Source organism: Lissotriton helveticus, chromosome 5_1 (assembly GCF_964261635.1).
Source record: "Lissotriton helveticus chromosome 5_1, aLisHel1.1, whole genome shotgun sequence".
In the NCBI taxonomy this organism is placed as follows: Eukaryota; Metazoa; Chordata; class Amphibia; order Caudata; family Salamandridae; genus Lissotriton; species Lissotriton helveticus.
In genome coordinates this window covers 1,728,262,153-1,728,287,565 of record NC_136065.1, presented here as the reverse complement: position 1 = coordinate 1,728,287,565, position 25,413 = coordinate 1,728,262,153, and the positions used below count along the sequence as shown (strand labels likewise).

The 25,413-nt window shown below is 41.5% G+C and overlaps 1 protein-coding gene across 1 annotated transcript in view; it reads right to left on the bottom strand.

Annotated features, from left to right (window-relative positions):
• Window positions 1-25,413, bottom strand: part of SCN4A (sodium voltage-gated channel alpha subunit 4) — a 1,457,305-nt gene that overhangs the window by 284,403 nt on the left and 1,147,489 nt on the right. The window lies entirely within an intron of this gene.

Here is a 25,413-nt window from a genome sequence, read left to right as displayed (position 1 = left end):
ACCCCCCCTGGACGAACCCCCCCCCAATTTTCAGGGGCTGCTCAGAAACAAAATGTTCAATTTTCCTGAAAATTTCAGCCAATTCCGTCCACAAACGCCAAAGTTATTAGACATAGAATTTTCAAAAATCCCATAGAGAAAAAATCCTAACTACATATACCTACTGGCGACCGCCAGTAGGTAATATATATATATATATATATATATATATATATATATATATATATATATATATATATATATATATATATATGTATATATGTATATATATATATATATATATGTTCAACCTAAGATTTGCACCTTGTGGAAAAAGCCCCGCTGCTGGGTTGTCGTTCTCCAATCATGCGTGATGTGCAGCAGGGAGGGCAGCGCACTCAACCCCCTCAGCCATACGCGTTTCAGGATCTTCCTCCCTTGATCACTGGCAACAGGAAACAATACACAGATCGTTTTGCAGGAAACCACCATTTTATTTTTCACATTAGCCCCGCCCACTGGCCTCCGGGCATTATGGTACTCGTGGTCTTGCATGACTTCCCAAGTGGGCTCCGTGAATGTTCCCCATCAAACATTAAAAACCCAAGTGGGTGGGTATTGGGCATCGCTTCATCCCCTGATGCAAGTAAATTCACGCTGTTGAAACCCCACCAGCCGTGAGTCCAAGAAGTCCTGCACTCGTTTTCCGCTCTGCGGCAGGCAGTTTCCGCGACCGGGCAGGCCGCTGTAAATGTTCAACATAAGATTTGCACCTTGTGGAAAAAGCCCCGCTGCTGGGTTGTCGTTCTCCAATCATGCGTGATGTGCAGCAGGGAGGGCAGCGCACTCAACCCCCTCAGCCATACGCGTTTCAGGATCTTCCTCCCTTGATCACTGGCAACAGGAAACAATACACAGATCGTTTTGCAGGAAACCACCATTTTATTTTTCACATTAGCCCCGCCCACTGGCCTCCTGGCATTATGGTACTCGTGGTCTTGCATGACTTCCCAAGTGGGCTCCGTGAATGTTCCCCATCAAATATTAAAAACCCAAGTGGGTGGGTGTTGGGCATCGCTTCATCCCCTGATGCAAGTAAATTCACGCTGTTGAAACCCCACCAGCCGCGAGTCCAAGAAGTCCTGCACTCGTTTTCCGCTCTGCGGCAGGCAGTTTCCGCGACTGGGCAGGCCGCTGTAAATGTTCAACATAAGATTTGCACCTTGTGGAAAAAACCCCGCTGCTGGGTTGTCGTTCTCCAATCATGCGTGATGTGCAGCAGGGAGGGCAGCGCACTCAACCCCCTCAGCCATACGCGTTTCAGGATCTTCCTCCCTTGATCACTGGCAACAGGAAACAATACACAGATCGTTTTGCAGGAAACCACCATTTTATTTTTCACATTAGCCCCGCCCACTGGCCTCCGGGCCTTATGGTACTCGTGGTCTTGCATGACTTCCCAAGTGGGCTCCGTGAATGTTCCCCATCAAATATTAAAAACCCAAGTGGGTGGGTGTTGGGCATCGCTTCATCCCCTGATGCAAGTAAATTCACGCTGTTGAAACCCCACCAGCCGCGAGTCCAAGAAGTCCTGCACTCGTTTTCCGCTCTGCGGCAGGCATTTTCCGCGACCGGGCAGGCCGCTGTAAATGTTCAACATAAGATTTGCACCTTGTGGAAAAAGCCCCGCTGCTGGGTTGTCGTTCTCCAATCATGCGTGATGTGCAGCAGGGAGGGCAGCGCACTCAACCCCCTCAGCCATACGCGTTTCAGGATCTTCCTCCCTTGATCACTGGCAACAGGAAACAATACACAGATCGTTTTGCAGGAAACCACCATTTTTTTTTTCACATTAGCCCCGCCCACTGGCATCCGGGCCTTATGGTACTCGTGGTCTTGCATGACTTCCCAAGTGGGCTCCGTGAATGTTCCCCATCAAATATTAAAAAATCAAGTGGGTGGGTGTTGGGCATCGCTTCATCCCCTGATGCAAGTAAATTCACGCTGTTGAAACCCCACCAGCCGCGAGTCCAAGAAGTCCTGCACTCGTTTTCCGCTCTGCGGCAGGCAGTTTCCGCGACCGGGCAGGCCGCTGTAAATGTTCAACATAAGATTTGCACCTTGTGGAAAAAGCCCCGCTGCTGGGTTGTCGTTCTCCAATCATGCGTGATGTGCAGCAGGGAGGGCAGCGCACTCAACCCCCTCAGCCATACGCGTTTCAGGATCTTCCTCCCTTGATCACTGGCAACAGGAAACAATACACAGATCGTTTTGCAGGAAACCACCATTTTATTTTTCACATTAGCCCCGCCCACTGGCCTCCTGGCATTATGGTACTCGTGGTCTTGCATGACTTCCCAAGTGGGCTCCGTGAATGTTCCCCATCAAATATTAAAAACCCAAGTGGGTGGGTGTTGGGCATCGCTTCATCCCCTGATGCAAGTAAATTCACGCTGTTGAAACCCCACCAGCCGCGAGTCCAAGAAGTCCTGCACTCGTTTTCCGCTCTGCGGCAGGCAGTTTCCGCGACCGGGCAGGCCGCTGTAAATGTTCAACATAAGATTTGCACCTTGTGGAAAAAACCCCGCTGCTGGGTTGTCGTTCTCCAATCATGCGTGATGTGCAGCAGGGAGGGCAGCGCACTCAACCCCCTCAGCCATACGCGTTTCAGGATCTTCCTCCCTTGATCACTGGCAACAGGAAACAATACACAGATCGTTTTGCAGGAAACCACCATTTTATTTTTCACATTAGCCCCGCCCACTGGCCTCCGGGCCTTATGGTACTCGTGGTCTTGCATGACTTCCCAAGTGGGCTCCGTGAATGTTCCCCATCAAATATTAAAAACCCAAGTGGGTGGGTGTTGGGCATCGCTTCATCCCCTGATGCAAGTAAATTCACGCTGTTGAAACCCCACCAGCCGCGAGTCCAAGAAGTCCTGCACTCGTTTTCCGCTCTGCGGCAGGCAGTTTCCGCGACCGGGCAGGCCGCTGTAAATGTTCAACATAAGATTTGCACCTTGTGGAAAAAGCCCCGCTGCTGGGTTGTCGTTCTCCAATCATGCGTGATGTGCAGCAGGGAGGGCAGCGCACTCAACCCCCTCAGCCATACGCGTTTCAGGATCTTCCTCCCTTGATCACTGGCAACAGGAAACAATACACAGATCGTTTTGCAGGAGACCACCATTTTATTTTTCACATTAGCCCCGCCCACTGGCCTCCGGGCCTTATGGTACTCGTGGTCTTGCATGACTTCCCAAGTGGGCTCCGTGAATGTTCCCCATCAAATATTAAAAACCCAAGTGGGTGGGTGTTGGGCATCGCTTCATCCCCTGATGCAAGTAAATTCACGCTGTTGAAACCCCTCCAGCCGCGAGTCCAAGAAGTCCTGCACTCGTTTTCCCCTCTGCGGCAGGCAGTTTCCGCGACCGGGCAGGCCGCTGTAAATGTTCAACATAAGATTTGCACCTTGTGGAAAAAGCCCCGCTGCTGGGTTGTCGTTCTCCAATCATGCGTGATGTGCAGCAGGGAGGGCAGCGCACTCAACCCCCTCAGCCATACGCGTTTCAGGATATTCCTCCCTTGATCACTGGCAACAGGAAACAATACACAGATCGTTTTGCAGGAAACCACCATTTTATTTTTCACATTAGCCCCGCCCACCGGCCTGCGGGCATTATGGTACTCGTGGTCTTGCATGACTTCCCAAGTGGGCTCCGTGAATGTTCCCCATCAAATATTAAAAACCCAAGTGGGTGGGTGTTGGGCATCGCTTCATCCCCTGATGCAAGTAAATTCACGCTGTTGAAACCCCACCAGCCGCGAGTCCAAGAAGTCCTGCACTCGTTTTCCGCTCTGCGGCAGGCAGTTTCCGCGACCGGGCAGGCCGCTGTAAATGTTCAACATAAGATTTGCACCTTGTGGAAAAAGCCCCGCTGCTGGGTTGTCGTTCTCCAATCATGCGTGATGTGCAGCAGGGAGGGCAGCGCACTCAACCCCCTCAGCCATACGCCTTTCAGGATCTTCCTCCCTTGATCACTGGCAACAGGAAACAATACACAGATCGTTTTGCAGGAAACCACCATTTTATTTTTCACATTAGCCCCGCCCACTGGCCTCCGGGCATTATGGTACTCGTGGTCTTGCATGACTTCCCAAGTGGGCTCCGTGAATGTTCCCCATCAAATATTAAAAACCGAAGTGGGTGGGTGTTGGGCATCGCATCATCCCCTGATGCAAGTAAATTCATCGCTGCACTCCCTGCTGCACATCACGCATGATTGGAGAACGACAACCCAGCAGCGGGGCTTTTTCCACAAGGTGCAAATCTTATGTTGAACATATATATATATATATATATATATATATATATATATATATATATATATACATTACCTACTGGCGGTCGCCAGTAGGTATATATAGTTAGGATTTTTTCTCTATGGGATTTTTGAAAATTCGATGTCTAATAACTTTGGCGTTTGTGGACGGAATTGGCTGAAATTTTCAGGAAAATGGCACATTTTGTTTCTGAGCAGCCCCTGAAAATTTGGGGGGGGGGTTCGTCAAGGGGGGCCGAGAAAAAAGGGGGGTCCCAAAACGTGTTTTTAACATTGAGTTTTCCATAGGGCGGTTGGCCTCACTTTTAGCCCGAACGGCTGAATGGATTTGCACGAAACTTGGCAAAATTGTAGGGACTGGTAGCCCGATGTGCCTTTTGTAGGTCTCAATATATGTGCTTCAGTGGATTTTGAGAAATTAACGTTCAAAAAAAGATATATATCTGTAACAGCGGACCGGGCAGCGCTCCGGTTCGCGGACTTTACGCGGTACGGAGCTTTGTGAAGCGAAGCTGATTGGTTCTCCGGCGTCTGTAAACATTCCAAACAGTCCGTAGCGGCCGCCATCTTGTCTCTCGGTAGGATCGAGGGACAAGCGGAGGCCAAACCGAAGGGGCAAATGACCATAAGGGGGCATAGTAGATCCTCCCTGACCCTCTAGGTTTGATGTGGAGGTTTTAAAAGGGCCCCGCGGGGCAAAAAAAAATAAATAATAATAATGGAACGGCTGAATGGATTTGCACGAAATTGGCAAAATTTTAGGGACTGGTAGCCCGATGTGCCTTTGCTAGGTCTCAATATATGTGCTCCAGTGGATTTTGAGAAATTAATGTTCAAAAAAAGATATATATCTGTAACAGCGCTCCGCTTCGCGTACTTTTCGCGTTACGGAGCTTTGCGAAGCTGATTGGTTCTTCGGCGTCTGTAAACATTCCAAACAGTCCGTAGCGGCCGCCATCTTGTCTGTCGGTAGGATCGAGAGACAAGAGGAGGCCAAAGCGAAGGGGCAAATGACCATAAGGGGGCATAGTAGATCCTCCCTGACCCCCTAGGTTTGATGTGGAGGCTTTAAAAGGGTCTCGCAGGGCAAAAAAAAAAATATCGTTTTTTTAGTTTTTTTGCCTGGAGTGCGCCCGGTTCGCGAACCGGGAAGCGTTCTGGGGAGCGTACTTTCTTGAAAATTAGTGAAAAAAGTTAGAGTAAAATAATAATTGTGAGTGATCAGATGTAGGGTAGCTCTGAGAAGAGCTTTTGGGTTTATGGTACATTTAGGTACTTATAAGTAGGTACCAATGCACAGTCTTAAATTCAGAGTGAAAATTCTGTTGCCCTCATCTGAGAAGTGAACTCCATCTCCTCTGTAGATATCTTGCATGTAGTAACGCAAGTTATTGTTGTACAGGGAGCCCATTCCATGGTCTCTCATGTAAGCTGAAACAGATTTGTTTACATGCTTCCTCGATTTCTCAATTTGTGGACAAAATTGGTTCGACCACCTCCATTTTTGTCTTTGGCATATATTTGAATATACCAAGGCAGTCTGAGGAAAAAGTGCCATCAATTGCTCAAAGGTGTCCTTTAAAAGCATTTCCAGACCTACCCCAGTCAAAGTGCCCAAATCATTACCTCCACAGTGCACAATTAACAGGTCAGGTTTTGGCAAATGCATAAAGGTTTTCACCAATGGTATCAATTGGTGACATTTTAATCCTCTGTGGCCAAACCACTTAATTTCCACATCTTGTAAATTGAGGTTAGGTAAATTCCTGTTTTCAGCGTACCTCTGAGCCCAATAGATGTAACTATGTCCAACAATCCAGACAGAAAACATGGCGAGAGAAGGTTCTCCTGCAGTCAGATGAAGTGTGGCAATGAAATGGCAGTTGAAAAAATGAGAGTGTAAAATGAAAAAAACTGAGGAGTTTCTGTGTTAATGAAGCAGTAAGAGTGATTGGTGGATTTTGATTGCTGAAAACAGAAAGTTAGGGTGCATGGATGAGTTCGTTGAAAGATGTATTTTGAGTGGCGAAGAAAAAATCATTAAATGAAAGATTGCACTGGATATGCAGGTGCACTGAGAGTTCAGAGTTCAATTGCAACATTGTTGTGAACTTGGAAACACCAGAGGTCTTGCAAGAGGTGGTTGCTATGCAGAAAAAGCAGAGAGGGGGCAGAGGGGGGGAGGGTTTTGATTTGAAAAAAAGTGAGGGAAGAGTTTTGATTGGGTGACATGAGAGATATGTGTGAAGAATTACAGCATTTCTGTGCTTTTGATAGCTGCAGACTCTGGAGTGCATACCTTTTGCTCTGCTGAAGACAAATTGGTGTGTTTCTGAGACTGTTTTGAAACTCAAAGTATTTGCTAAGGTGAGAAAAGATTTCTTTAGATAGAAAATAGTGTGCTTTAAGGAGAAAATTATGAAGAAAGTTGTGTTTTTCAAATGTTGGTTTGTCTCAAGTGTTTTACAAATAGATTTTGTTTCTTTGAGAAATTGTAATTGGAGAAAATGTGAAGTATTAGTACTGACAGGGTTTTTATGTGCATAGGAGCTGTGGAGTGTTTTCAAATTATGACTTGTAAATCGTTTTTGAGGAAAAGCAATGGTTTTAATATTGATGACAAGGACATAATGGTGTCTGCTTCTTTATAAGGTAATTGAGAGTCTCTGATGTTATTTTTCCCATTTCAATGTAAGAAGTTTGTCTGTGGAGCAAATTGCTTGTAAATATGCTCCCACCTGTGCATGGCAAATTTAGATTTTGAATGTTTGCGTTACATAGGCATGTTAAAGGTGACCGAAACATGCTGCAAAGGCAGTCAAAAAACGCTTTTATGTGTCTTAAGGACATTTTAAGTCATTTCCCCATGTGCAGTGTTTTCAAATTATGAGTTGAAAATCGTTTTTGAGGTAAAGGAATGTTTTCAAAATGTATGTGCGCCATATGCCCCCAAATTTCTTTTTCAGGGGTGCAGCAGGGTGTTCTTGAGACACCCCTGCACCCTCGGCAAAATTCGTAATTTGCGATGAGGTAATTGCTAATCGCAAATTGCACCTTCATTCCTATGGGCCTCCTGCTGCATGGAAATGAATGGGTAATTTGTAATTAGCAAATAGCTCATCGCAAACTAGGAATGGTAAAGAATCGCTATTTATTCCTTAAAGTTCGCTATTTAGGAAATGCAAAAAACTTTGATGATACATATGGCGGTTCATCTCTAACAAGATAAGAAGCATAGGGATAGATTTATGATGACTGGCGCATCACCAGGGATGTGTTAGTCATTCTGTGCCGCTGTTCCGCCACCTATGGTGTGCTGCATTTACAATGCGGCGCATCATGGGGCAAAAACAGCACAGATGCGTGACGTATCTGTGCCGTAAAGGTGGCGCCATGCTGGAGTTGTATCGCAAGTGTGATGAAGCTCCAGCAAGGCTCAGGGGTGCCCCTGTCGCAGGGTTTCTGTTCTCACACAGAACTGTGGACAGAGGATTGGAACCTCGGCGAATTAGGGTGCCCCAAAACTCACCTTAGTAATCAAAAACCCCTTAGCAAGCTAGGTACAGTGTCACATTGGATATAACAAACTCTCAATGTTTAGACAATCCAGAATATGAACTTATAGTACCTCAGGATACGTGGAACTCATGAACACTCGGTCGTTATATATTTCTTAGAAACCAGAACATGGAGTTAAGAAGAACACATGTGTATTTGAAATGTTTATTTACTAATGCCGTCTTCTCAGGCGTAGTATCTTAGATAATACAAGTACACATATTATCAGTAGCAAAATTACCAGCATAGTTACTAGTACATAAAAAGCAAATGGTGACAGTATGTTAACATGCTGTAAATGAATAAGAGTTAGCAACACTTATAAGCAGCCGCGGGCCGTGGAGGGAGTTACGGTGGGGCAGGGAGGCGGGGAGGGGGGGGGCAGGGTGGAGAGGGCTCCACCCTGCCCCTCCCCCTCCCCGCCTCCCTGCCCCACCGTAACTCCCTCCACGGCCCGCGGCTGCTTATATCTCACCCTCCCTAATACACATATTATATTATTTGCTAAGAAGGTCTCTTTGTGTTGGTTTAGGGCGTGCCCATACTTTAGTGTCTTAGATTTGAAGGAATCACATCAGCATACACCAGCTCTCTCTTCATGTGAACCGCATCAAGTGTTGTGTATGTGTGTTCGGCAAAGCAATATAAAACCCGCCTCATGCCCAGAATTGGCAGAAGCTGCACTTATGTTATGAGTATGAAGTCGTGGAGATCAGACCTCATAACAATTCTGTATCGTGTTGTTCTTGAAACTTCAGCACTCGCTGTACAGATATAGTTTAACAATTAAAGCAGATAGTAGAGCAATAACATATTATTCTCATGTAAATCACGATGAACTATTAGGTTGAAAGCTAAAGCAACAACTAAGTGTCGTGTGCAGAAGTTGCAAAAAAGGAAAAATGGCGTTTAAACCGGTAATGAGCCCATGCTAACTTAACACGGTGTAAAGATATCCAGGATCTAGATGACACCTCCCCATGATCCGGAAACGAACTGAATAGGATAATAGAAGTGCCATCTCATGAGAGCAGATTGCAACTTTATATGTGGACGGTCCGCAAGGTAAAACATTAAAAACTAGGAAAATTTAATGCTAAAGAAAAATAAAACAGCCAACTACTTTATCGGGGCTTAAGCCAATAGGCAAGCTAAATAATAAAAACTTGACAAATAAGTCAATGAATTGTCAATGAAATGCTAGTACTCAGCATATCAAACATGAAAAAGGTCTATGACATAACTGTGTATGCAAAATAAGCTGCAACAGCCTCTAATAGGAAGTCACCGTCTTCATCCGAAAAGAGTTCAGCCATCCAATTTAAAAGCGGAAAAGAACATACGTGCTCTCCCAGCACCGGATCCTCTATCACCATCAGAGGACAGCTCGTGGGTTTTCAAGAAAGCTCTGTTCCAAGAAAGACTGTGTTGCCGCCAGTAAATTCCAGGGACCAATTAGTCCATGCATCAATGCCACAGCCATAATCCTTTCGCCAGGACAAACCAACTTGTGAGTAATGATAGGACTCATCAGCTGATTAAAGTCGACGTCAGGAGAAACCGGTCCGCAGAGACACAAATCAATGGCCCAATCGAAATCACAGGTCAGGCAGTGAAATACAGGCTGGACACAGGTGAAGTAGGAGAATCGAAAAGATAATCCATATGCCGTGCTTAATATCGCCAACGGCATTGTGCCATAATATTCAAGCATGCGATTGCGGAACAGGGTCAGCAGCTGCAGGGCGGGAGCTTGCACAGGAGGGACATCCATATTTAAAAATGTAAAAAAGCACAAGAGCGTCCGCTGGTAATGCAAGTAAAAATGGGAATCCACCAAGCACAGTGGAAAAAATAGAATGAAAGAAAGCAGGGATGACTCCAAAGATTTTCTCAAATGAAGTCACGAGACCACTGGTAACAACTTTAAAAAAGTGCGCCAGGCCCTTTGTGGAGGACGCGTTAAAGATAGTCCGAACCATGTCGCTGAAATGCAAAGGCGAATCAGTATTTAAAAGGGTCTGCACCTCTGTACGGGTGTTCGCTATGTGAAGCACGAAAGTTTCACGGGCCGAACTCAAGGCCACCTCTCTCTGAGACAAAAGAGCTCTTATTCTTGCCATGCCGTTGAAATCTGCTCCCAAGGTTGGTATTTGTGGCCAGATTGAAAACTCCCTATGTTCATGTGTGGGAGGAAATAGAACATTTCTGCAGCAAATAACCCGTTCACTTACTGTTACGATAAAAGGAATACTTTTAATTAACCCAGAACAATCTTCATTATTGAGCATCAAATAACTACCATTTTCCAACAACTTGAATGTGGGGATGATAGCAGGAACTGGCGTGCCTTGCAACACGCAAGCCATATTTGGTCGGTGTTTGTTGCATGAACCGTGTAACTGTATGTGCCTACACATTAGTGAATGATCTGGCGTCTTAGTGCATTCCTCTCCATTCAGATAAACTTCTTGATCATCTTTGAAAATCTGTATGTGTATGGAAGCGACCAGACCTCATGAAGAAAACCACTACCTAAAGGTTCATAACGACCTATTGGTATATATTTCATACAATTTGAAAACTTATATAAAGCAAAAGGCAGCGTTATTAAACCGTGGATAAGGCACGTTGCCAAAGCAGCCAACCTTTTGGATTTACTACTGGAAATGTTAAAGGAAGAATTACGGAGTAGGGCCTGTAAATCTTTAATGGACAACCGAGTAAAATTACTCCAACCATCATATTCCTCTAACTCCGGGATAGTAGGGGTGTTTAATTTTTTAGAAGTAGCCAATCCAAAGCATTTGGTCTGGGAAATTGTTTCATTCACAAACAACATATGATTTGGGATGAGACATGCACGGTGCAAAGCCTCAGTGCCTTGTACCTGCCAGGTTCGTGAACCCCAAACTGATGTAGATCCTGGATATCTTTACACTGTGTTAAGTTAGCATGGGCTCATTACTGGTTTAAACGCCATTTTTCCTTTTTTGCAACTTCTGCACACGACACTTAGTTGTTGCTTTAGCTTTCAGCCTACCTGCGTCAAGATCTATGCCTGCTTCAAGCAGGCGCAGGGTTTTGATGCAGCTTTGTCCTATCTGATTGTAAATGCGGCACACCGTGGGAGGCAGAGCAGCGGTGCACGTTAACTGGTGCATCCCTGGGGATGTGCTAGTTAATATAAATCTGCCCCTTTACATTTAATTATGTGCAGGGGACACAGAGTCGGTGAGGTTTATCCAAGGTTAAGAAGAGATGAGTCCTGTTCAGTGAAAAATTGGAGATAGGCTTCACCTCCTCACAGCCGCGGGCCGTGGAGGGAGTTACGGTGGGGCAGGGAGGCGGGGAGGGGGAGGGGCAGGGTGGAGGGACCTAAAAACTGGCATATGGATAATTGCAGGTAAGTACACAATTTAATTATTTAAACGAAATTCGTAGCGCGCACAGCATCGCATTTTGCGATGCTGTGCGCGCTACGAAATTCGTTTGAATAATTAAATTGTGTACTTACCTGCAATTATTCATATGCCAGTTTTTAGGTCCCTCCACCCTGCCCCTCCCCCTCCCCGCCTCCCTGCCCCACCGTAACTCCCTCCACGGCCCGCGGCTGCCTCCTCAGCATCGTTGGACATGGTTAAATAATAGCTGCAAAATGTTACTCTTGTTAAACAATTTTACTATTATAATCTCTGAGATTTGTCTCTTACTCTGCAACATCTCATTGTTGTTATCTTTCTTTAAAGATAAAGACAACATCAACATGAGCGACAATCAGCAATCAGTTGATTTCGACCTCATCATTGAACTCGTAATTGAAACATCAGTGGATGTTGATCCCTTGGATGATTTCAATCCTGAGGATGAAGAAGAACGTGATGAGGATGCAGATTTGTCAGAATTGTATGACATAGGATGGGAAGCTGACGTGCTTGAGCCTATGGAACTATAAACATTTATTTTATAAATTTATAATAAATAAAAAGTAAATATGTAAACCGTTTAATTTAAAAATAAAGACACCTTCAAAAACAGGTTATGTGTAGTGTCTTCAATAAAATATTAAAATATGGTCATAAAATTAGATCAGATTCATATATAAAACAGCACAGGTAAAATGAATATAAATTCCATTTCTTTTCTGCTATTTCTGTAATCTAAATTTGCCATGTACAAAAAATTCTTCTATGTAAAAATGTTAAGTAGTGTGTTAAGTTTTTGATGACTGTTATTAATTTACTGTTGGGTAATAGTGGTTAATAACATTTTTTATTATATTTTACCACAGATTCAACTGCAGATTATTTCAAGATTTCAGGATGCCAAGCAAAGAAAGAGTGAGAAAGGCTGCAAAACGTCAAAGACAGCAGGTGAATGAAAAAAAGCAGCAGTCCTCTAACAAAAAGATTTGTCAAGTCACCAAGAAAGCACCGGGTAAGAGTACAAAAACATTCATAAGAAATATCTGTAGTAAAAAAAATATTACTACAGAAAATGTTTCAGTCCAGAAAAGGAGAAGCAATTCAAACGGTAAGGAAAGGCCAGTGAGAAATGTTACTGCTAGAGTAAGAGATAACTCTATGCATGAAAGTAGAAGGAAACAACAGTTTAGGGACATTCGTAAACGAATGTTCCGCAACAGGATAATTGGCAATTTGTTAAAAAATATTAAGAAAGGTCAACAGAAAGTGGTTTTTTATAAGAGAAAAAAAATAGTTGAGAAAGTTATTGATCAGGCATTTGAAATTAAACGTAAGTTATTTATTTTGACAATCAATAGAATTAGGAAGCTAAACAAGGCAATTTATGATTTCAAAAGAAATAGTAGATGGAAGAGAATAGTTAATCGTAGTAATTTTTGTGAAGTTTTTTCTGGAGAATGGATGCATAGTTCAAGCTCTGAGGCATTTTTTAATGAGGAGAGTTATTTCCAGGATAATGATTTGGTGCATGCAGTTGACACCAGTGGTCGAGCTTATGAAGTGAAAGATGGTTGTCCAGTTGAAAAAGAAAAACTTGTGACAACAGAGATAGAAGAGGTGTTAGGTAATGAGGTTTTAGGGAGACGTCCTAAGGGTCCTGTGTACACCTGGAAGTGTAGTAGTATTTGCAGTGTACGACAGGATTCCATCAATTTGCTTTGTGATTTTATACGGTCATTTAATAAGAAAAGTTTGAAGCAGAAAATGAAGTTGTTGCAAGAATTAGATCCTTGCAGAGTGAGAGAAGTGATAGGTTTGCATGGTCATTCACTGGCTTGTCTTTCCAGGAGAGTATGCCAGAGTGTTTTTCATCATTTCAGGATGCTAGCAGTGCATCATAATAAAGTGAGGAAATTAGTTAGAATGTTGTATTATGCTAAGAGTCCAGCAATTATGCTTAAACAATTATGCGCTGCTCTTTTGCATGGTTCTGAAATAGATGTGAAGAATATATGTGAAGAAATTGAGTTTTGTTACTTTGGAAGTAAAGAGGAGAATGTTGAAATTGACCAAGAAGAAGAGAGTAATGTGGAAGATAGTGTACAGGTTTCCAGTACAGATAATTTCCAGAGGGAAATTGCGACGTTTGAGGTGAAATCAAGTGAGAGGCCAAATTTCACTTGTGTGTGTTGTCGACGCACTTATTATAAGAATCAGACTAAGTTAGTGGATTTATATGGAAAAAGTGAAAGGGAAAATAATAGTGAATGGAAGGATTTTACAACATACTTGATGGTAGAAAATTGTTTTGATTTGGGATTGGATCAACGTGTGTGTACTTATTGTTGTAACAAATTAAATCAAAACCAGATGCCTGCTAGAGCAGTTCATAATAATCTGGAATTGGTTGAGATTCCTTCTGAATTGAAGGATTTAAATACTTATGAATCTATTTTGATTCAAAGTATCCATCCCTTTCAGGCTATTGTAAGAATGGAGCCAAAGACAGGGAAATTGCCTCCATCAGATTTACAGAGAGGATTAAAGGGAAGAGTTGTTTATTTGCCTCTAGATTTGAAGAAAAACATTAACACAATTGGAGTAGAAAAAGTGGAAGAGGAACCTCTTGTTATCTTAGTTAATGGGGTTCCGACAAAGAATAAGAAAATATGGCAAGATTTAGTAGATGTTAGGAAAGTCAAAAGGGCAACATTGTATTTGAAAAAATATAATAAATACTATAAAAATGTATATGTTGCAGAAGAGGAAGTAAGTGAGGAAGAGGATAGCGATTTGTGTGCTGGTCAAATTGAGAAAGTAGAACCCTGTACTAGTGAAGAAATATATGAACATTATAGTGTTCATCCTTTGCATTCCAAGGAAGTCATGGGGAATGCTATTGAGTTGTTTCAAATGAAACAAGCGAAAGGGAGTCCCATTAGTGTTTGGGGGGAAAGTTTGGAAGCTCGGTGTTTCCCACAGCTTTTTCCAACAGGTCAGGGAGGAAGATATGATGAGCGACCTCATCAAATTCCTGCTTCTGAATACCGGACTTTGCGATTGTATGCAGGAGATCCTAGGTTTCGACAATGCATTCCTTATTTGTTTCATCTCCTGTTTGAAAGCGATCTGTCTGGACTGTCATATGCAGTGAACCACATCTTGAAAAGTGGTATACACATGCAAAACATCTCGGCAAGTGACTTTATGGATAAAGTCAATGTCCAAGACAGTATTTTGGATTCTCACCTGATTAATCTCATGGCGTGTCAGCGTGGTACTAATGAGTACTGGTACCGTCGTCATGGTGATTTAAAATGTATGCTGAGGAACTTAGGAACTCCCACATGGTTCCTCACTTTGAGCTGTGCTGAGTATGGCTGGGAAGACTTACTTGAATTTCTACGAGAGGCAAATGCTAACGTAGAAAACATCGAATTCAAGACACCCGGAGAACTGTGCTCTTTGGATCCAGTCAATGTATGTAGGTACTTCAATCATAGATTTGAAGGTATGATGTCTTTCATCATGAATAAGAAGAATCCACCTCTTGGAGAGGTGTTGGATTTCTTCTGGAGGAAGGAGTACCAAGCAAGAGGTGCTCCTCATATACATATGTTGCTGTGGATCAAGGATGCACCTAAATTTGGAACGGATGCAGAAGACTCAGTGATGAGTTTCATAGAACAGTATTCTACGTGTGCTGTTCCAAACGCAAAGGAGAAAAAAAGCCTAAGAGAAAAAGTTCTACGTTTCCAAAGCCATCGATGTGGAAAGTACTGTCGTCGTAAATTCCGGAACAAAGACAAGTTCTACACCAAATGTCGTTTCGGCTTTCCACGACCGGTGATTTCTAAAGGAAGAGTGAACAGTTTGATGTCTTCGCTGCGACATAATGTGATGAAGAAATCACCTAAAAACACATACAATTTGAAGAGGAACGAAGAGTCTAAGTACATCAACGACTACAACCCGGTGATTTTGTCCATGTGGAATGCTAACATGGATATACAGTTTGTGGCTGATAACTGTATGGCTGTGGCTCGGTATGTGACATCTTACATCACCAAAAAAGAGAAGACAGAATTGAAGGATATGTGGGAGGACATTTCCCATGAAAAGAGCCTCAGCAAGAAGTTGTACAGTTTCAGTCTGAAGATGTTGTCGCATCGAGAAATTGGAGTTTACGAATGTTCTGACCGGTTGTCTTCAGCAAGTCTCTATGCCAAGTCCAGGAGTATCGTTTGGGTGAGTGTTGGTCTTGCTGCAACGCGTAATCGAGTTCTCAAACCTGTGCGGGAAATTGAGTATTTGGCGGAAAAGGAGCCAAACAGTACCGACATTTTGAAGACCAACATGTTGGATACATATTATCCAAATCGAAGCAGTCACCTCGAGAATGTTTGTCTGTATGAGGTTCTGCAAAATTACATATTCAAGAGGAACATCAAAGAAGATACTGAGAAAGGAGTGTATGCTGTAATAGGAAGTGAGGGATGTCTGGTCAAGCAAAGAAAATGCCACTTGATAAACCATCGAAAATTGAGTGGCGAATCTCCTGAAAAAAAGGAGTTTTTCTATTTAGCACTTTTGCAACTTTTTAAGCCTTGGCGTGCAGAAGAGGAACTGCTTGGAGATTTCCTTTGTTACGAAGACTCATTCAATGCTGCCAAGGAGACCATAGAATGTCCTGCTTTTCCCAAATATGTAGAAATGTTGAATGTGGAAATTGAGCAGGAAGCAACGATTGCAGCCGAGATTGCCAGAGACAGTTCTCAGGACAGTCATAGTTCTGCTTCATTGAGTCAGGATCCACTAGGAGGACCTCTTATCGAAAATGAAGCTGCCACTGCTATGAATGAAGTGGAAAGAGCCATGGCACATGCTCAGGAGGATGCGGTTAACTTAGAAGAGTTGGAAAGACAACTCAACGTTGAGCAGAGGAAAATATATGACAAACTTGCCATGCAAATTGATCATGGATTAAGTCATGACAAGAAAGAGTGCTCATGTACGTCGTTGAAGCCTGTCCGACTGTACGTGAGTGGAGAAGCGGGAACTGGAAAAAGTTTCCTTATTAAAGCAATTTCATGTTATTTGCATGAAAGTACAGAGTCATCGCTGTCTTGTGTCTTGTGTTGTCACCGCTCCAACTGGACTGGCAGCACATAACATTAAAGGGATTACTTTACATCGTTTACTGATGCTGCCAGTGGAGCATGACAACAAATTAGAATATCACAAGCTATCTGGAGATGCTTGTTTTGAAGTTTCAAGAGTCTTGAGGAAAATGAAACTTCTTATCATTGACGAAGTAAGCATGGTTTCCAATGTCATGCTTGCCTTTGTGCATTTGAGAATGCAAGAAGTTCTCAAAACAGAGTATGATGTGTTATTTGGTGGCAAACACATCATTGTTTTCGGAGATCTTCTACAGCTGACACCAGTGAAAGGGCAACCTGTGTTCAAAATGCTCACGCATGAAGATACCAGGAAGTGCTTAGGGAGCATTGGCAACGTCAATATATGGTTAAACTTCAATTATGCTGAACTGCATGAAAATATGCGTCAGGCAAAGGATGAAGTTTACAAGACTATTCTACAAGATGTTAGAATTGGAAAAGTGACCGAGCATGGGAAAGAAGCTTTACATGCACGATTACTGACAAATTTATATCCAGACGAAGATGTTGTGCCTGAGAATATTTTTCAGAAAATTACTGAGAAAAAATCTGGAATATGTTTGATGCCAACTCTTGCAGAATGTGCCAAATTCAACAACAAAATGTTGCATTTAGAAAAGCAAGAGATTGTGAAACTGGAAGCTATTGACAGAGTAGAGCATATGGGATCAACAATTATTTTGTCTGAGAATCTGAAAACAAAATTGGATTCATTAGAGAAGAGTATATCTAAAACTGCAGGTTTTGAAAAGACTCTGAATGTGTGCTTGAACTGCCGTATAATTTTAAGAAGGAATTTACATGTTGAAAGAGGTCTGGTAAATGGATCAATGGGTAATGTTGTTGATTTTGTGAAATACAGAAATAGAGATGGAATTGAATTTTTAAAAAATAAATTTGATGGCATTGAGGAAGTACAGCTAATTGGTCGTTGTTCTGCTAGATTTTTGCTTGTAAAAGACTTATATGTTCGTCGTAAGCAGTTTCCTGTTTGCTTGGCATATGCGGTGACAATCCATAAATCGCAAGGTTTAAGTGTAGACTGTGCATTGGTGAATATTGGCAGTTCTGTGTTCAAGGAGGGTATGGCATATGTGGCATTGTCACGAGTTAGAACTTTATCGGGATTGTACTTGATTGAGTGTGATGTCACAAACATTTGTGCGGATCTAGATTGTGTTAAGGAATACAATAGGTTAAGAAGAGAGTATGCGCCACATTTGCCTCAGTATCCTTTGTTTGAGAAACGTGTGGTAGGCCGGAAACGAAGAAATGTGACCAATACTGAAGAGGTTGTAGCAAAAAGACGAAAAGTCGATGAACCTGAAATTATAAGCAGAAACAAAAAGGATTCTGTTGAAGATGTTGTTGGTTTTCAATTTGAAAACAGTTCTGGTGTCAACTGCTATGCTAATGTAGTGGTTAATGTTTTGTTTTCTCTAGAAAATGTAAAAGAAGAGATTGTGGTCAATTCTGATCAAAGATTTTGCAGTTTGTTAAATTCTGTGTTAGAGAAATGTAGCACTGATAGAACAAACATAGAAAGTGTGTCTGAAATTCGAAATCTGTTAGACAGATGTTCAGGCCAAACACAATTCTCTCAAAATAGTCAGCAAGATTGTCAGGAGTTTTTAATGTATATGCTTGATGTATTGCATGATGAAGGTGTAGATGTAGATCACCTGTTTGGGCTTTCTTATCAATGGCAGCATGACTGCGAGAACTGTAGGGTATCAAGTACTACTAGTGTAGACTCAGAAAGATTTATATATTTAACTTTGCCAGACAGTAAATCAGTCTCTTTTAATAAGGTAGTAAAAGCAGCTGATCACAACATGGAGTGTAGCCAATGTAAATCTGAAATGATGTCCACATTATTTATACGAACATATGGCCAGTATGTCATTTTAATGTTCCAACGATGTAGGCCTGATGGAACAAAATTGACAACTTTAATTAAAAATTTTGTGGCTTCACAGTTGTCAATATCAGGAAGGACTTTTGTAACTGTAGCAATTATATATCATGATGGTCCTTCAATAACATCAGGACATTACACAGCTTATTCAAAGTGTAGAAATGGCTGGTCATTCTGCAATGATTCTGTTTTAATTTTCAAAAAAAAATTGCCGTATGACCTTAAAAACTCTTACCTGGTGTTTTTAAAACCAAAATTTTAGGGAAAGAATCTCGGGATGTGCTCTGAGGAATTTCAAGAAGTTCTAATGGCTCCTACACGATTTGGCCTTGAGGATAAGTGTAGTACAGAGACATAACTTCTTACCATAACACTGGACGTCATGGAGAAATACGTGCACTTTGAATGAGTTCAGAAAAACTGTTTCTTTTTATAAGCTAATTGAAGCAGCCAATCAAAACATGGAGTAGAGGGAATGTAAGTCTGCAATGCTGTCTACTGTTTTACATTGCTTTGTGATTAAAAGTGATGTAGAGAATTAAATAATTGTACTAGTCATAAAGGTAGTGTAAGTCTGCTTCATAGTAAGCAGTATCAGTGTGATAGGAAATGTAGAACATGATTGAGCAAGAAGGGGAAGATATTACTAGTCCAGGATTGTGAAAATGATCTTCAACATTTTAATTGTGAAAGTTGCGGAAATACAACATGACGGGATTGGCTTAAAAGAATTCTAAGAGTTATAAATGGCTCAGACACGATTTGGCCTTGTGGAAACGTGTGGTAGAGAGCGAGAAGTCATTTATTGTATGTAACATGTTTTTGAAAACAATGGAGGTTTTCTTTCAGAAAGTGGCGGGTTGAAAGTAATAACAGCACAACAGAGTGTAAGCTGTTCATAGGACATCCTTGGCCGTCATGGAAAGTAAGTTAACTTTAAGGAGTTCTGAATTCTGATTTGTTATGTTGTATGGGTTTTTTAAACACAATCATTTTGATTGTGTTTTTTTTCCCCGCTGTTATATGATGAATACCTTCAAGTCACTGTTTTAGTGAAATTTGATACATTCTGAGAACAGCAAAAATAAACCATTTAACATGTATAATTAATTCTGTTCTGTTTGCATTTATGATGTACATGTAGAACTGTGTAGGAGGCATGGAGAAGGTGAGGCTTCTGTAAGTGTCAAAGTTGTTGCATACAGTGCTCATATTCTACGTAGTCTTTTATATTTCATTACTTTCACTGTTTCTGACTGATCTAAAATTTTTTTTTTAAAAAGAACAGTAAGTATAAGGGAAGGAAACAGACAGTTATGTTAAAAGAAAGACAGCTATAGGGAATAAACTAGGGATACTGTTACCCGCAATCCTCTGCTGATGATGTCACTGAGCATGTCATGAATGATGTAATATGTGACATCATCAGCAGTGGATTATGGGTAATAGTATCTCTAGATTACTCCCCTATAGCTGTCTTTCTTTTAACATAACTGTCTGTTTCCTTCCCTTATACTTACTGTTCTTTTTAAAAAAAAAAAATTTTTGGTTCGCTTCCGGTTCGCGTACCGGCGAGCGAACTGGGAAGCGAACTAAGAGAAATAGAGGTTGGCACAGTTCCAAATATTGTACCAATTTTTTAATAACGGGGAGGTAGTTCTGAAAAGAACTTTTTTTTTATTGTTTTTGTTGTTTTATATTTTTTTAATTATTATTCTGAACATTTTTTTACTTTTTTTGAATTTTTCTGAACAGTTTTATATTTTTTTTGGTTTTTTTTCGGAGGGGGCAACGAAAACGATTCATTGTAAAGGGCTCAACAGGAGCAACAAAAAAAAAAAAAAGAATTTATTATTTGGGGCGTTTCGTACAAACTTGCATATGATAGTCAATAGCTCTGTTGATCAGAGTGATGCTACTTTCTCCGTAGCAAATGAATCCACTGCAATGTACGCAGACTTGTTTTACTTCACGAAATCTCGTTTGTATATTTGGCACCAATTTTTAAGAGTAATGAGCACTGTGTTGAAAATGCGTTTTTAATACCATCTGCGAACCCATTATGTTTTACAGTTAATGAGGTTGCAAGGGGGATTCAGGGTCTAACTAGCAATAAGGCCCCAGGCCCGGATGGTTTGCCACCGGACCTGTTCAAGTCTAGTACCCCCTTTTGGGCTCCTGTTCTCACGGCGGTAATAAATGCGGCAGTGATAGCGGGGTGCCCAAATATGTGGGGTCTATCGACTATAGTCCCCGTTTTTAAAAAGGGCGATCGCAGCAGCCCCTTATGTTACAGACCGATTTCTTTAATAAATTCGATAGCTAAAGTAGTAGGGGGGGGTAATTCTTAACAGGCTATCCACATGGGCCAATGATAACAATATTCTATCACCTATACAATACGGGTTCAGACCTGGCCATTCGACCATTACACAGTGCCTGAACCTATATTTGATATTAAGCAAATACACCCTGGCTAGACAAGGAACCGTCTACATGGCATTTATGGACTTGTCGTCCGCTTTTGATTGTGTGGACAGGAGCTTACTATGGGCTACTTTGTTGAGAATGGGTGTAGAGAGGAATCTTGTTAACTTCCTAGCCGATCTGCATTCGGACACTAGAGCTAACGTCCATTACACTCAAGACCTTAAAGTAACGGACGAATTTAGAATAAACCGGGGAGTTCGTCAAGGATGCATTTTGGCCCCATTCCTCTTCAACCTATATATCAATGAATTGGAGGAATTTCTTTTAAACACTGAAGCAGATTACCCCTTTGTTGAGCGCAAGGGGGTGCCCGTGCTACTTTATGCAGACGATGCTGTTCTTATATCTAGGACAGCAATCGGTCTTCAGAAGTTACTAAATTCCTTCTTTAAATTTATGGAGTCACGTGGCCTAAGCATTAACAATTCCAAGTCCTATGTCATGAAAGCAGGAAAGGGCACCCGGAAAACTGACTCCTTTAGTATAAATGGGGAGAAAATCCCCTTAACTAATTCCTTTTCATACCTTGGGGTCCTTTTAGATCATAAATTATCGTGGGGCCCCGCAGTGTCCAAAAAGAAGGGCGAAATCTTACGGGTAAATGCGGCCATACTTGGCTTTGCAAAAAAAATCGGTAATTGCCCTACGGCCGCATTGCTCAAACTGTACCAGGCTAAAAGTGTCGCAGTTGCCTGCTATGGAAGTGAGCTCTGGGGCTATTGTAAGATAAAAGACCTAATGGTCACAGAAAATAAAGTCCTGAAAAAGATACTGAGGTTGCCAAGGGGTATTGGGAACTATTCTGTACATGAGGAGTTAGGGGTCCCCTATTTAGGTGATAGAATAGCAGTAAGCCCGGTTCTGTGTTGGTTGAATTGTTGGCTCAATACCGACATTCCACTCACACATGCCTTGCTGAAAGAAGCTTTATTGTTAGACGGGAGGTTTAGAGTCCCGTGGGTGAAGTATATAAGGGATTGTTTGTCGGCAATTGGCCGTTCTGATTTGTTTTATACTCCCAACCTGGTTAAAAAATCCGATGTCACCTCGGTAAAAAATGCTCTACTATTGTTAAGATGTACTGACAGAGAAGAGGTTGAGATACAGAAGGACAGTGTTAGGAAACACTTACTACTAAAAACCTGTCCACAAATAGAACCTTATTTGACATCGCCTATGACCAGATATGAACAGTTTTTACTAATAAGGTTCCGTTTTGATTTATATCATCTCCTACTGGCGGTACCAAGTGGGGCACAAAGGGGTGAAGTGTTGCCAGCTTGTGGCTGCGACGGAAAGTCTCCTCAAGATCTGGCCCACTTTCTTTTTATCTGCCCTTATTATTCCACCCCACGGAAACTATACCTTATACCGTGCCTTAAAAAACTGAATTTTGTACAAATCAAGCCTGCACTGTACTACCTACAACTACTGAAATGTGACTGTGCCTTTTTTGTCTGTAACTTTTTTTAAAAAGCCATCTGTTTTAGGAAAAGTATGGATGGATAAGTATGCTGCGAACGTTTTAGGTGTTTTTAAATAACACAGTAATTTATGTTCTTATCTAAAACACTGCTCATACCTATAGTGCCCGCTGTTTGATTTTTTTCTTTGTACTGTATACTGTGTCTCTTACATGTCATATGCAATGAATTGTCTGGAATGCTTTTTAATGTGTACTTATGAATTGTACTTTTATGATTGTATTATTTACAATCGAATAAAGATTTTTGAATTGAATATTTGGCACCATCTCCCTGCCCTCTGGTCCCGTTACTTCCGGTACAACAGATCTTCTGGCCATAATAGGGAGATTATCTAGGTCGTTACGAAACTGTGCAGCACTGTAGTTGTTAGGATGCCACCTAGTCATATGGCGATGCATTGTGTAGTTTCCGAAACTGTATTTTTTGTCGGTCCCTCTGGACAGTCTATCTTGACATATAAGGCAAATTACGTATCTTGCATTTACTTTTTTCTGACCTTTGGGAATTTTAAAAAATTGCCAAATGAAGTTTTCTTTCCGGTGAGATGTCCTGGGCTCCTCAGGCAAAAAGTGCCTCTCTTCGTGCTCTTTCTCCTGTTCCTCTTCTTCGTCTTCTTGCTGAATTATAACTTCAGCAAGTGGTCCACTCTTCCTTGGATGTGGTGGAGGTGGTGGGGAAGCACCAGCTGAAGCTACTAAAGAAGCCATTGCTCACTGGTAACAAAGGGTCTTTCTCTCACAATGATGAAAGTCAGAGTGAGGAAAGAAGGAGGGATTTTCATCATTTGGGAAAAACAATAGTTCTTAACCAATGAAAAGTGTTCATTTTAGATTATATGACCTAGTCTTACATCATTAGGAAACCAAAAGTGAAATGAACCAATGAAAAGTGTTATTACCAAGTCACATGACCTGCTGTGTTTACGTTACGCGCTTTGCAGGGCCTCCCGGTTTGCTTCCAGAAACCTGCGCTTTGCGCCTCGGTAAGCGTACCAGTTCGCTAACGTAGCACGTCATATGACGTATCATGCGACAACGCGAAACGTCATGCGGACGGGAGGCGTCACGATGTTGTTTTCTAACGCGGCAGTTGCGGTAAAGGAACGTTTAGCGGCTCGCGGTCTATTTCGCGGCATCAAGGTCAGCTAACGGGAAGCTTCCCGATTCGCGAAGCGGGAACGAAGAAAAAAAAATATTAAAATTTTTTTTTATTAATAAACATATAAAATATATTTTTGGATTTAAAGAAGAATACATTTTACAGCTACAGATATTAGCTGTTAAAAAACCAATGAAATTCACTGAAAAAACCATAGGTTATAGACCATATATAGTTAGGAATTAGCATTTACAAAACCTTGAAAATTCACTGAAAAAACCATAGGTTATAGACCATATATAGTTCGGAATTAGCATTTAGAAAACCTTATTTTACTCACACAAAACCATTGAAATTCCATATATAGTTAGTTGCACTAACTATATATCGCGCACCCGCAATCCACTGCTGATGATGTCACATATTACATCATTCATGACATGGTCAGTGACATCACTGATGACATCACTGATGACATCTCAAATGACATCACTGATGACATCACTGATGACATCTCAAATGACATCACTGATGACATCATGACACACCAATACCAGTTACTACATACGCACTCACTGATTCCTACGTCTACACACACATTCACTCATTCACCCATACAATCACTCATACATACAGTCACTCATTATTAAAACACTATCATATGCACTCATACACCTATGCAGACAGTCACACACTGCCACTCATCCATGGAGTTACTCACACACCAAGTCAGTCCTGTAAAGAATCAATCACACTTCCATTTCCTCATCTATACAGTTAAACACAGAACACCATAGTTCAGTGACATCACTGATGACATCACTAATGACATCTGATATGACATCACTGATGACATCTCAAATGACATCACTGATGACATCATGACACACCAATACCAGTTACTACATACGCACTCACTGATTCCTACGTCTACACACACATTCACTCATTCACCCATACAATCACTCATACATACAGTCACTCAATATTACAACACTATCATATGCACTCATACACCTAGTCAGTCCTGTGAAGAATCAATCACACTTCGATTTCCTCATCTATAGTTAAACACAGAACACCATACTTTTCACACATATACTAACACATACTTACTCTCTTATACAATCACTGATACAAGTACACATTGATATGCACAGAGTCACACACCTCCCAGCCAGCCACACACACACTCAGTCTTCCATACATCCAGTCATTCTTCAATATGTAAAACGTATTTAAACTTTACAAAAACACACAGACACTAGATGATGTCATCAGTGATGTCATTTGAGATGTCATCAGTGATGTCATCAGTGATGTCACTAACCATGTCATGAATGATGTAATATGTGACATCATCAGCAGTGGATTGCGGGTGCGCGATATATAGTTAGTGCAACTAACTATATATGGAATTTCAATGGTTTTGTGTGAGTAAAATAAGGTTTTCTAAATGCTAATTCCTAACTATATATGGTCTATAACCTATGGTTTTTTCAGTGAATTTTCAAGGTTTTGTAAATGCTAATTCCTAACTATATATGGTCTATAACCTATGGTTTTTTCAGTGAATATATATATATATACATATGTATCCCTGGGAGTAACAACAAGATGCAATGCAGCTAATAGTCCTTTTTGTCCTCGATCTTCATTTGTCCCTGTCATGCCCATGAACGCCATTGACATCTTTAGTGATCGAATGATTGGGGAATTAAAGAAATTGAATCTTGTTGTGACTAATAACCAGAGACGTAGGAGTTACAAGGACAAACAATACTCTAATCTTATGAAAAAAATCAGCAAAAATGGGAACATCATAGTGAACAAAGCCGATAAAGGTGGCAATGTTGTGCTTTGGCCACGAGAAGTCTACATTGCGGAGGCTGAGAGACAACTTAATGATCCTCTTTGTTATAGGAAAGCCTCTTTC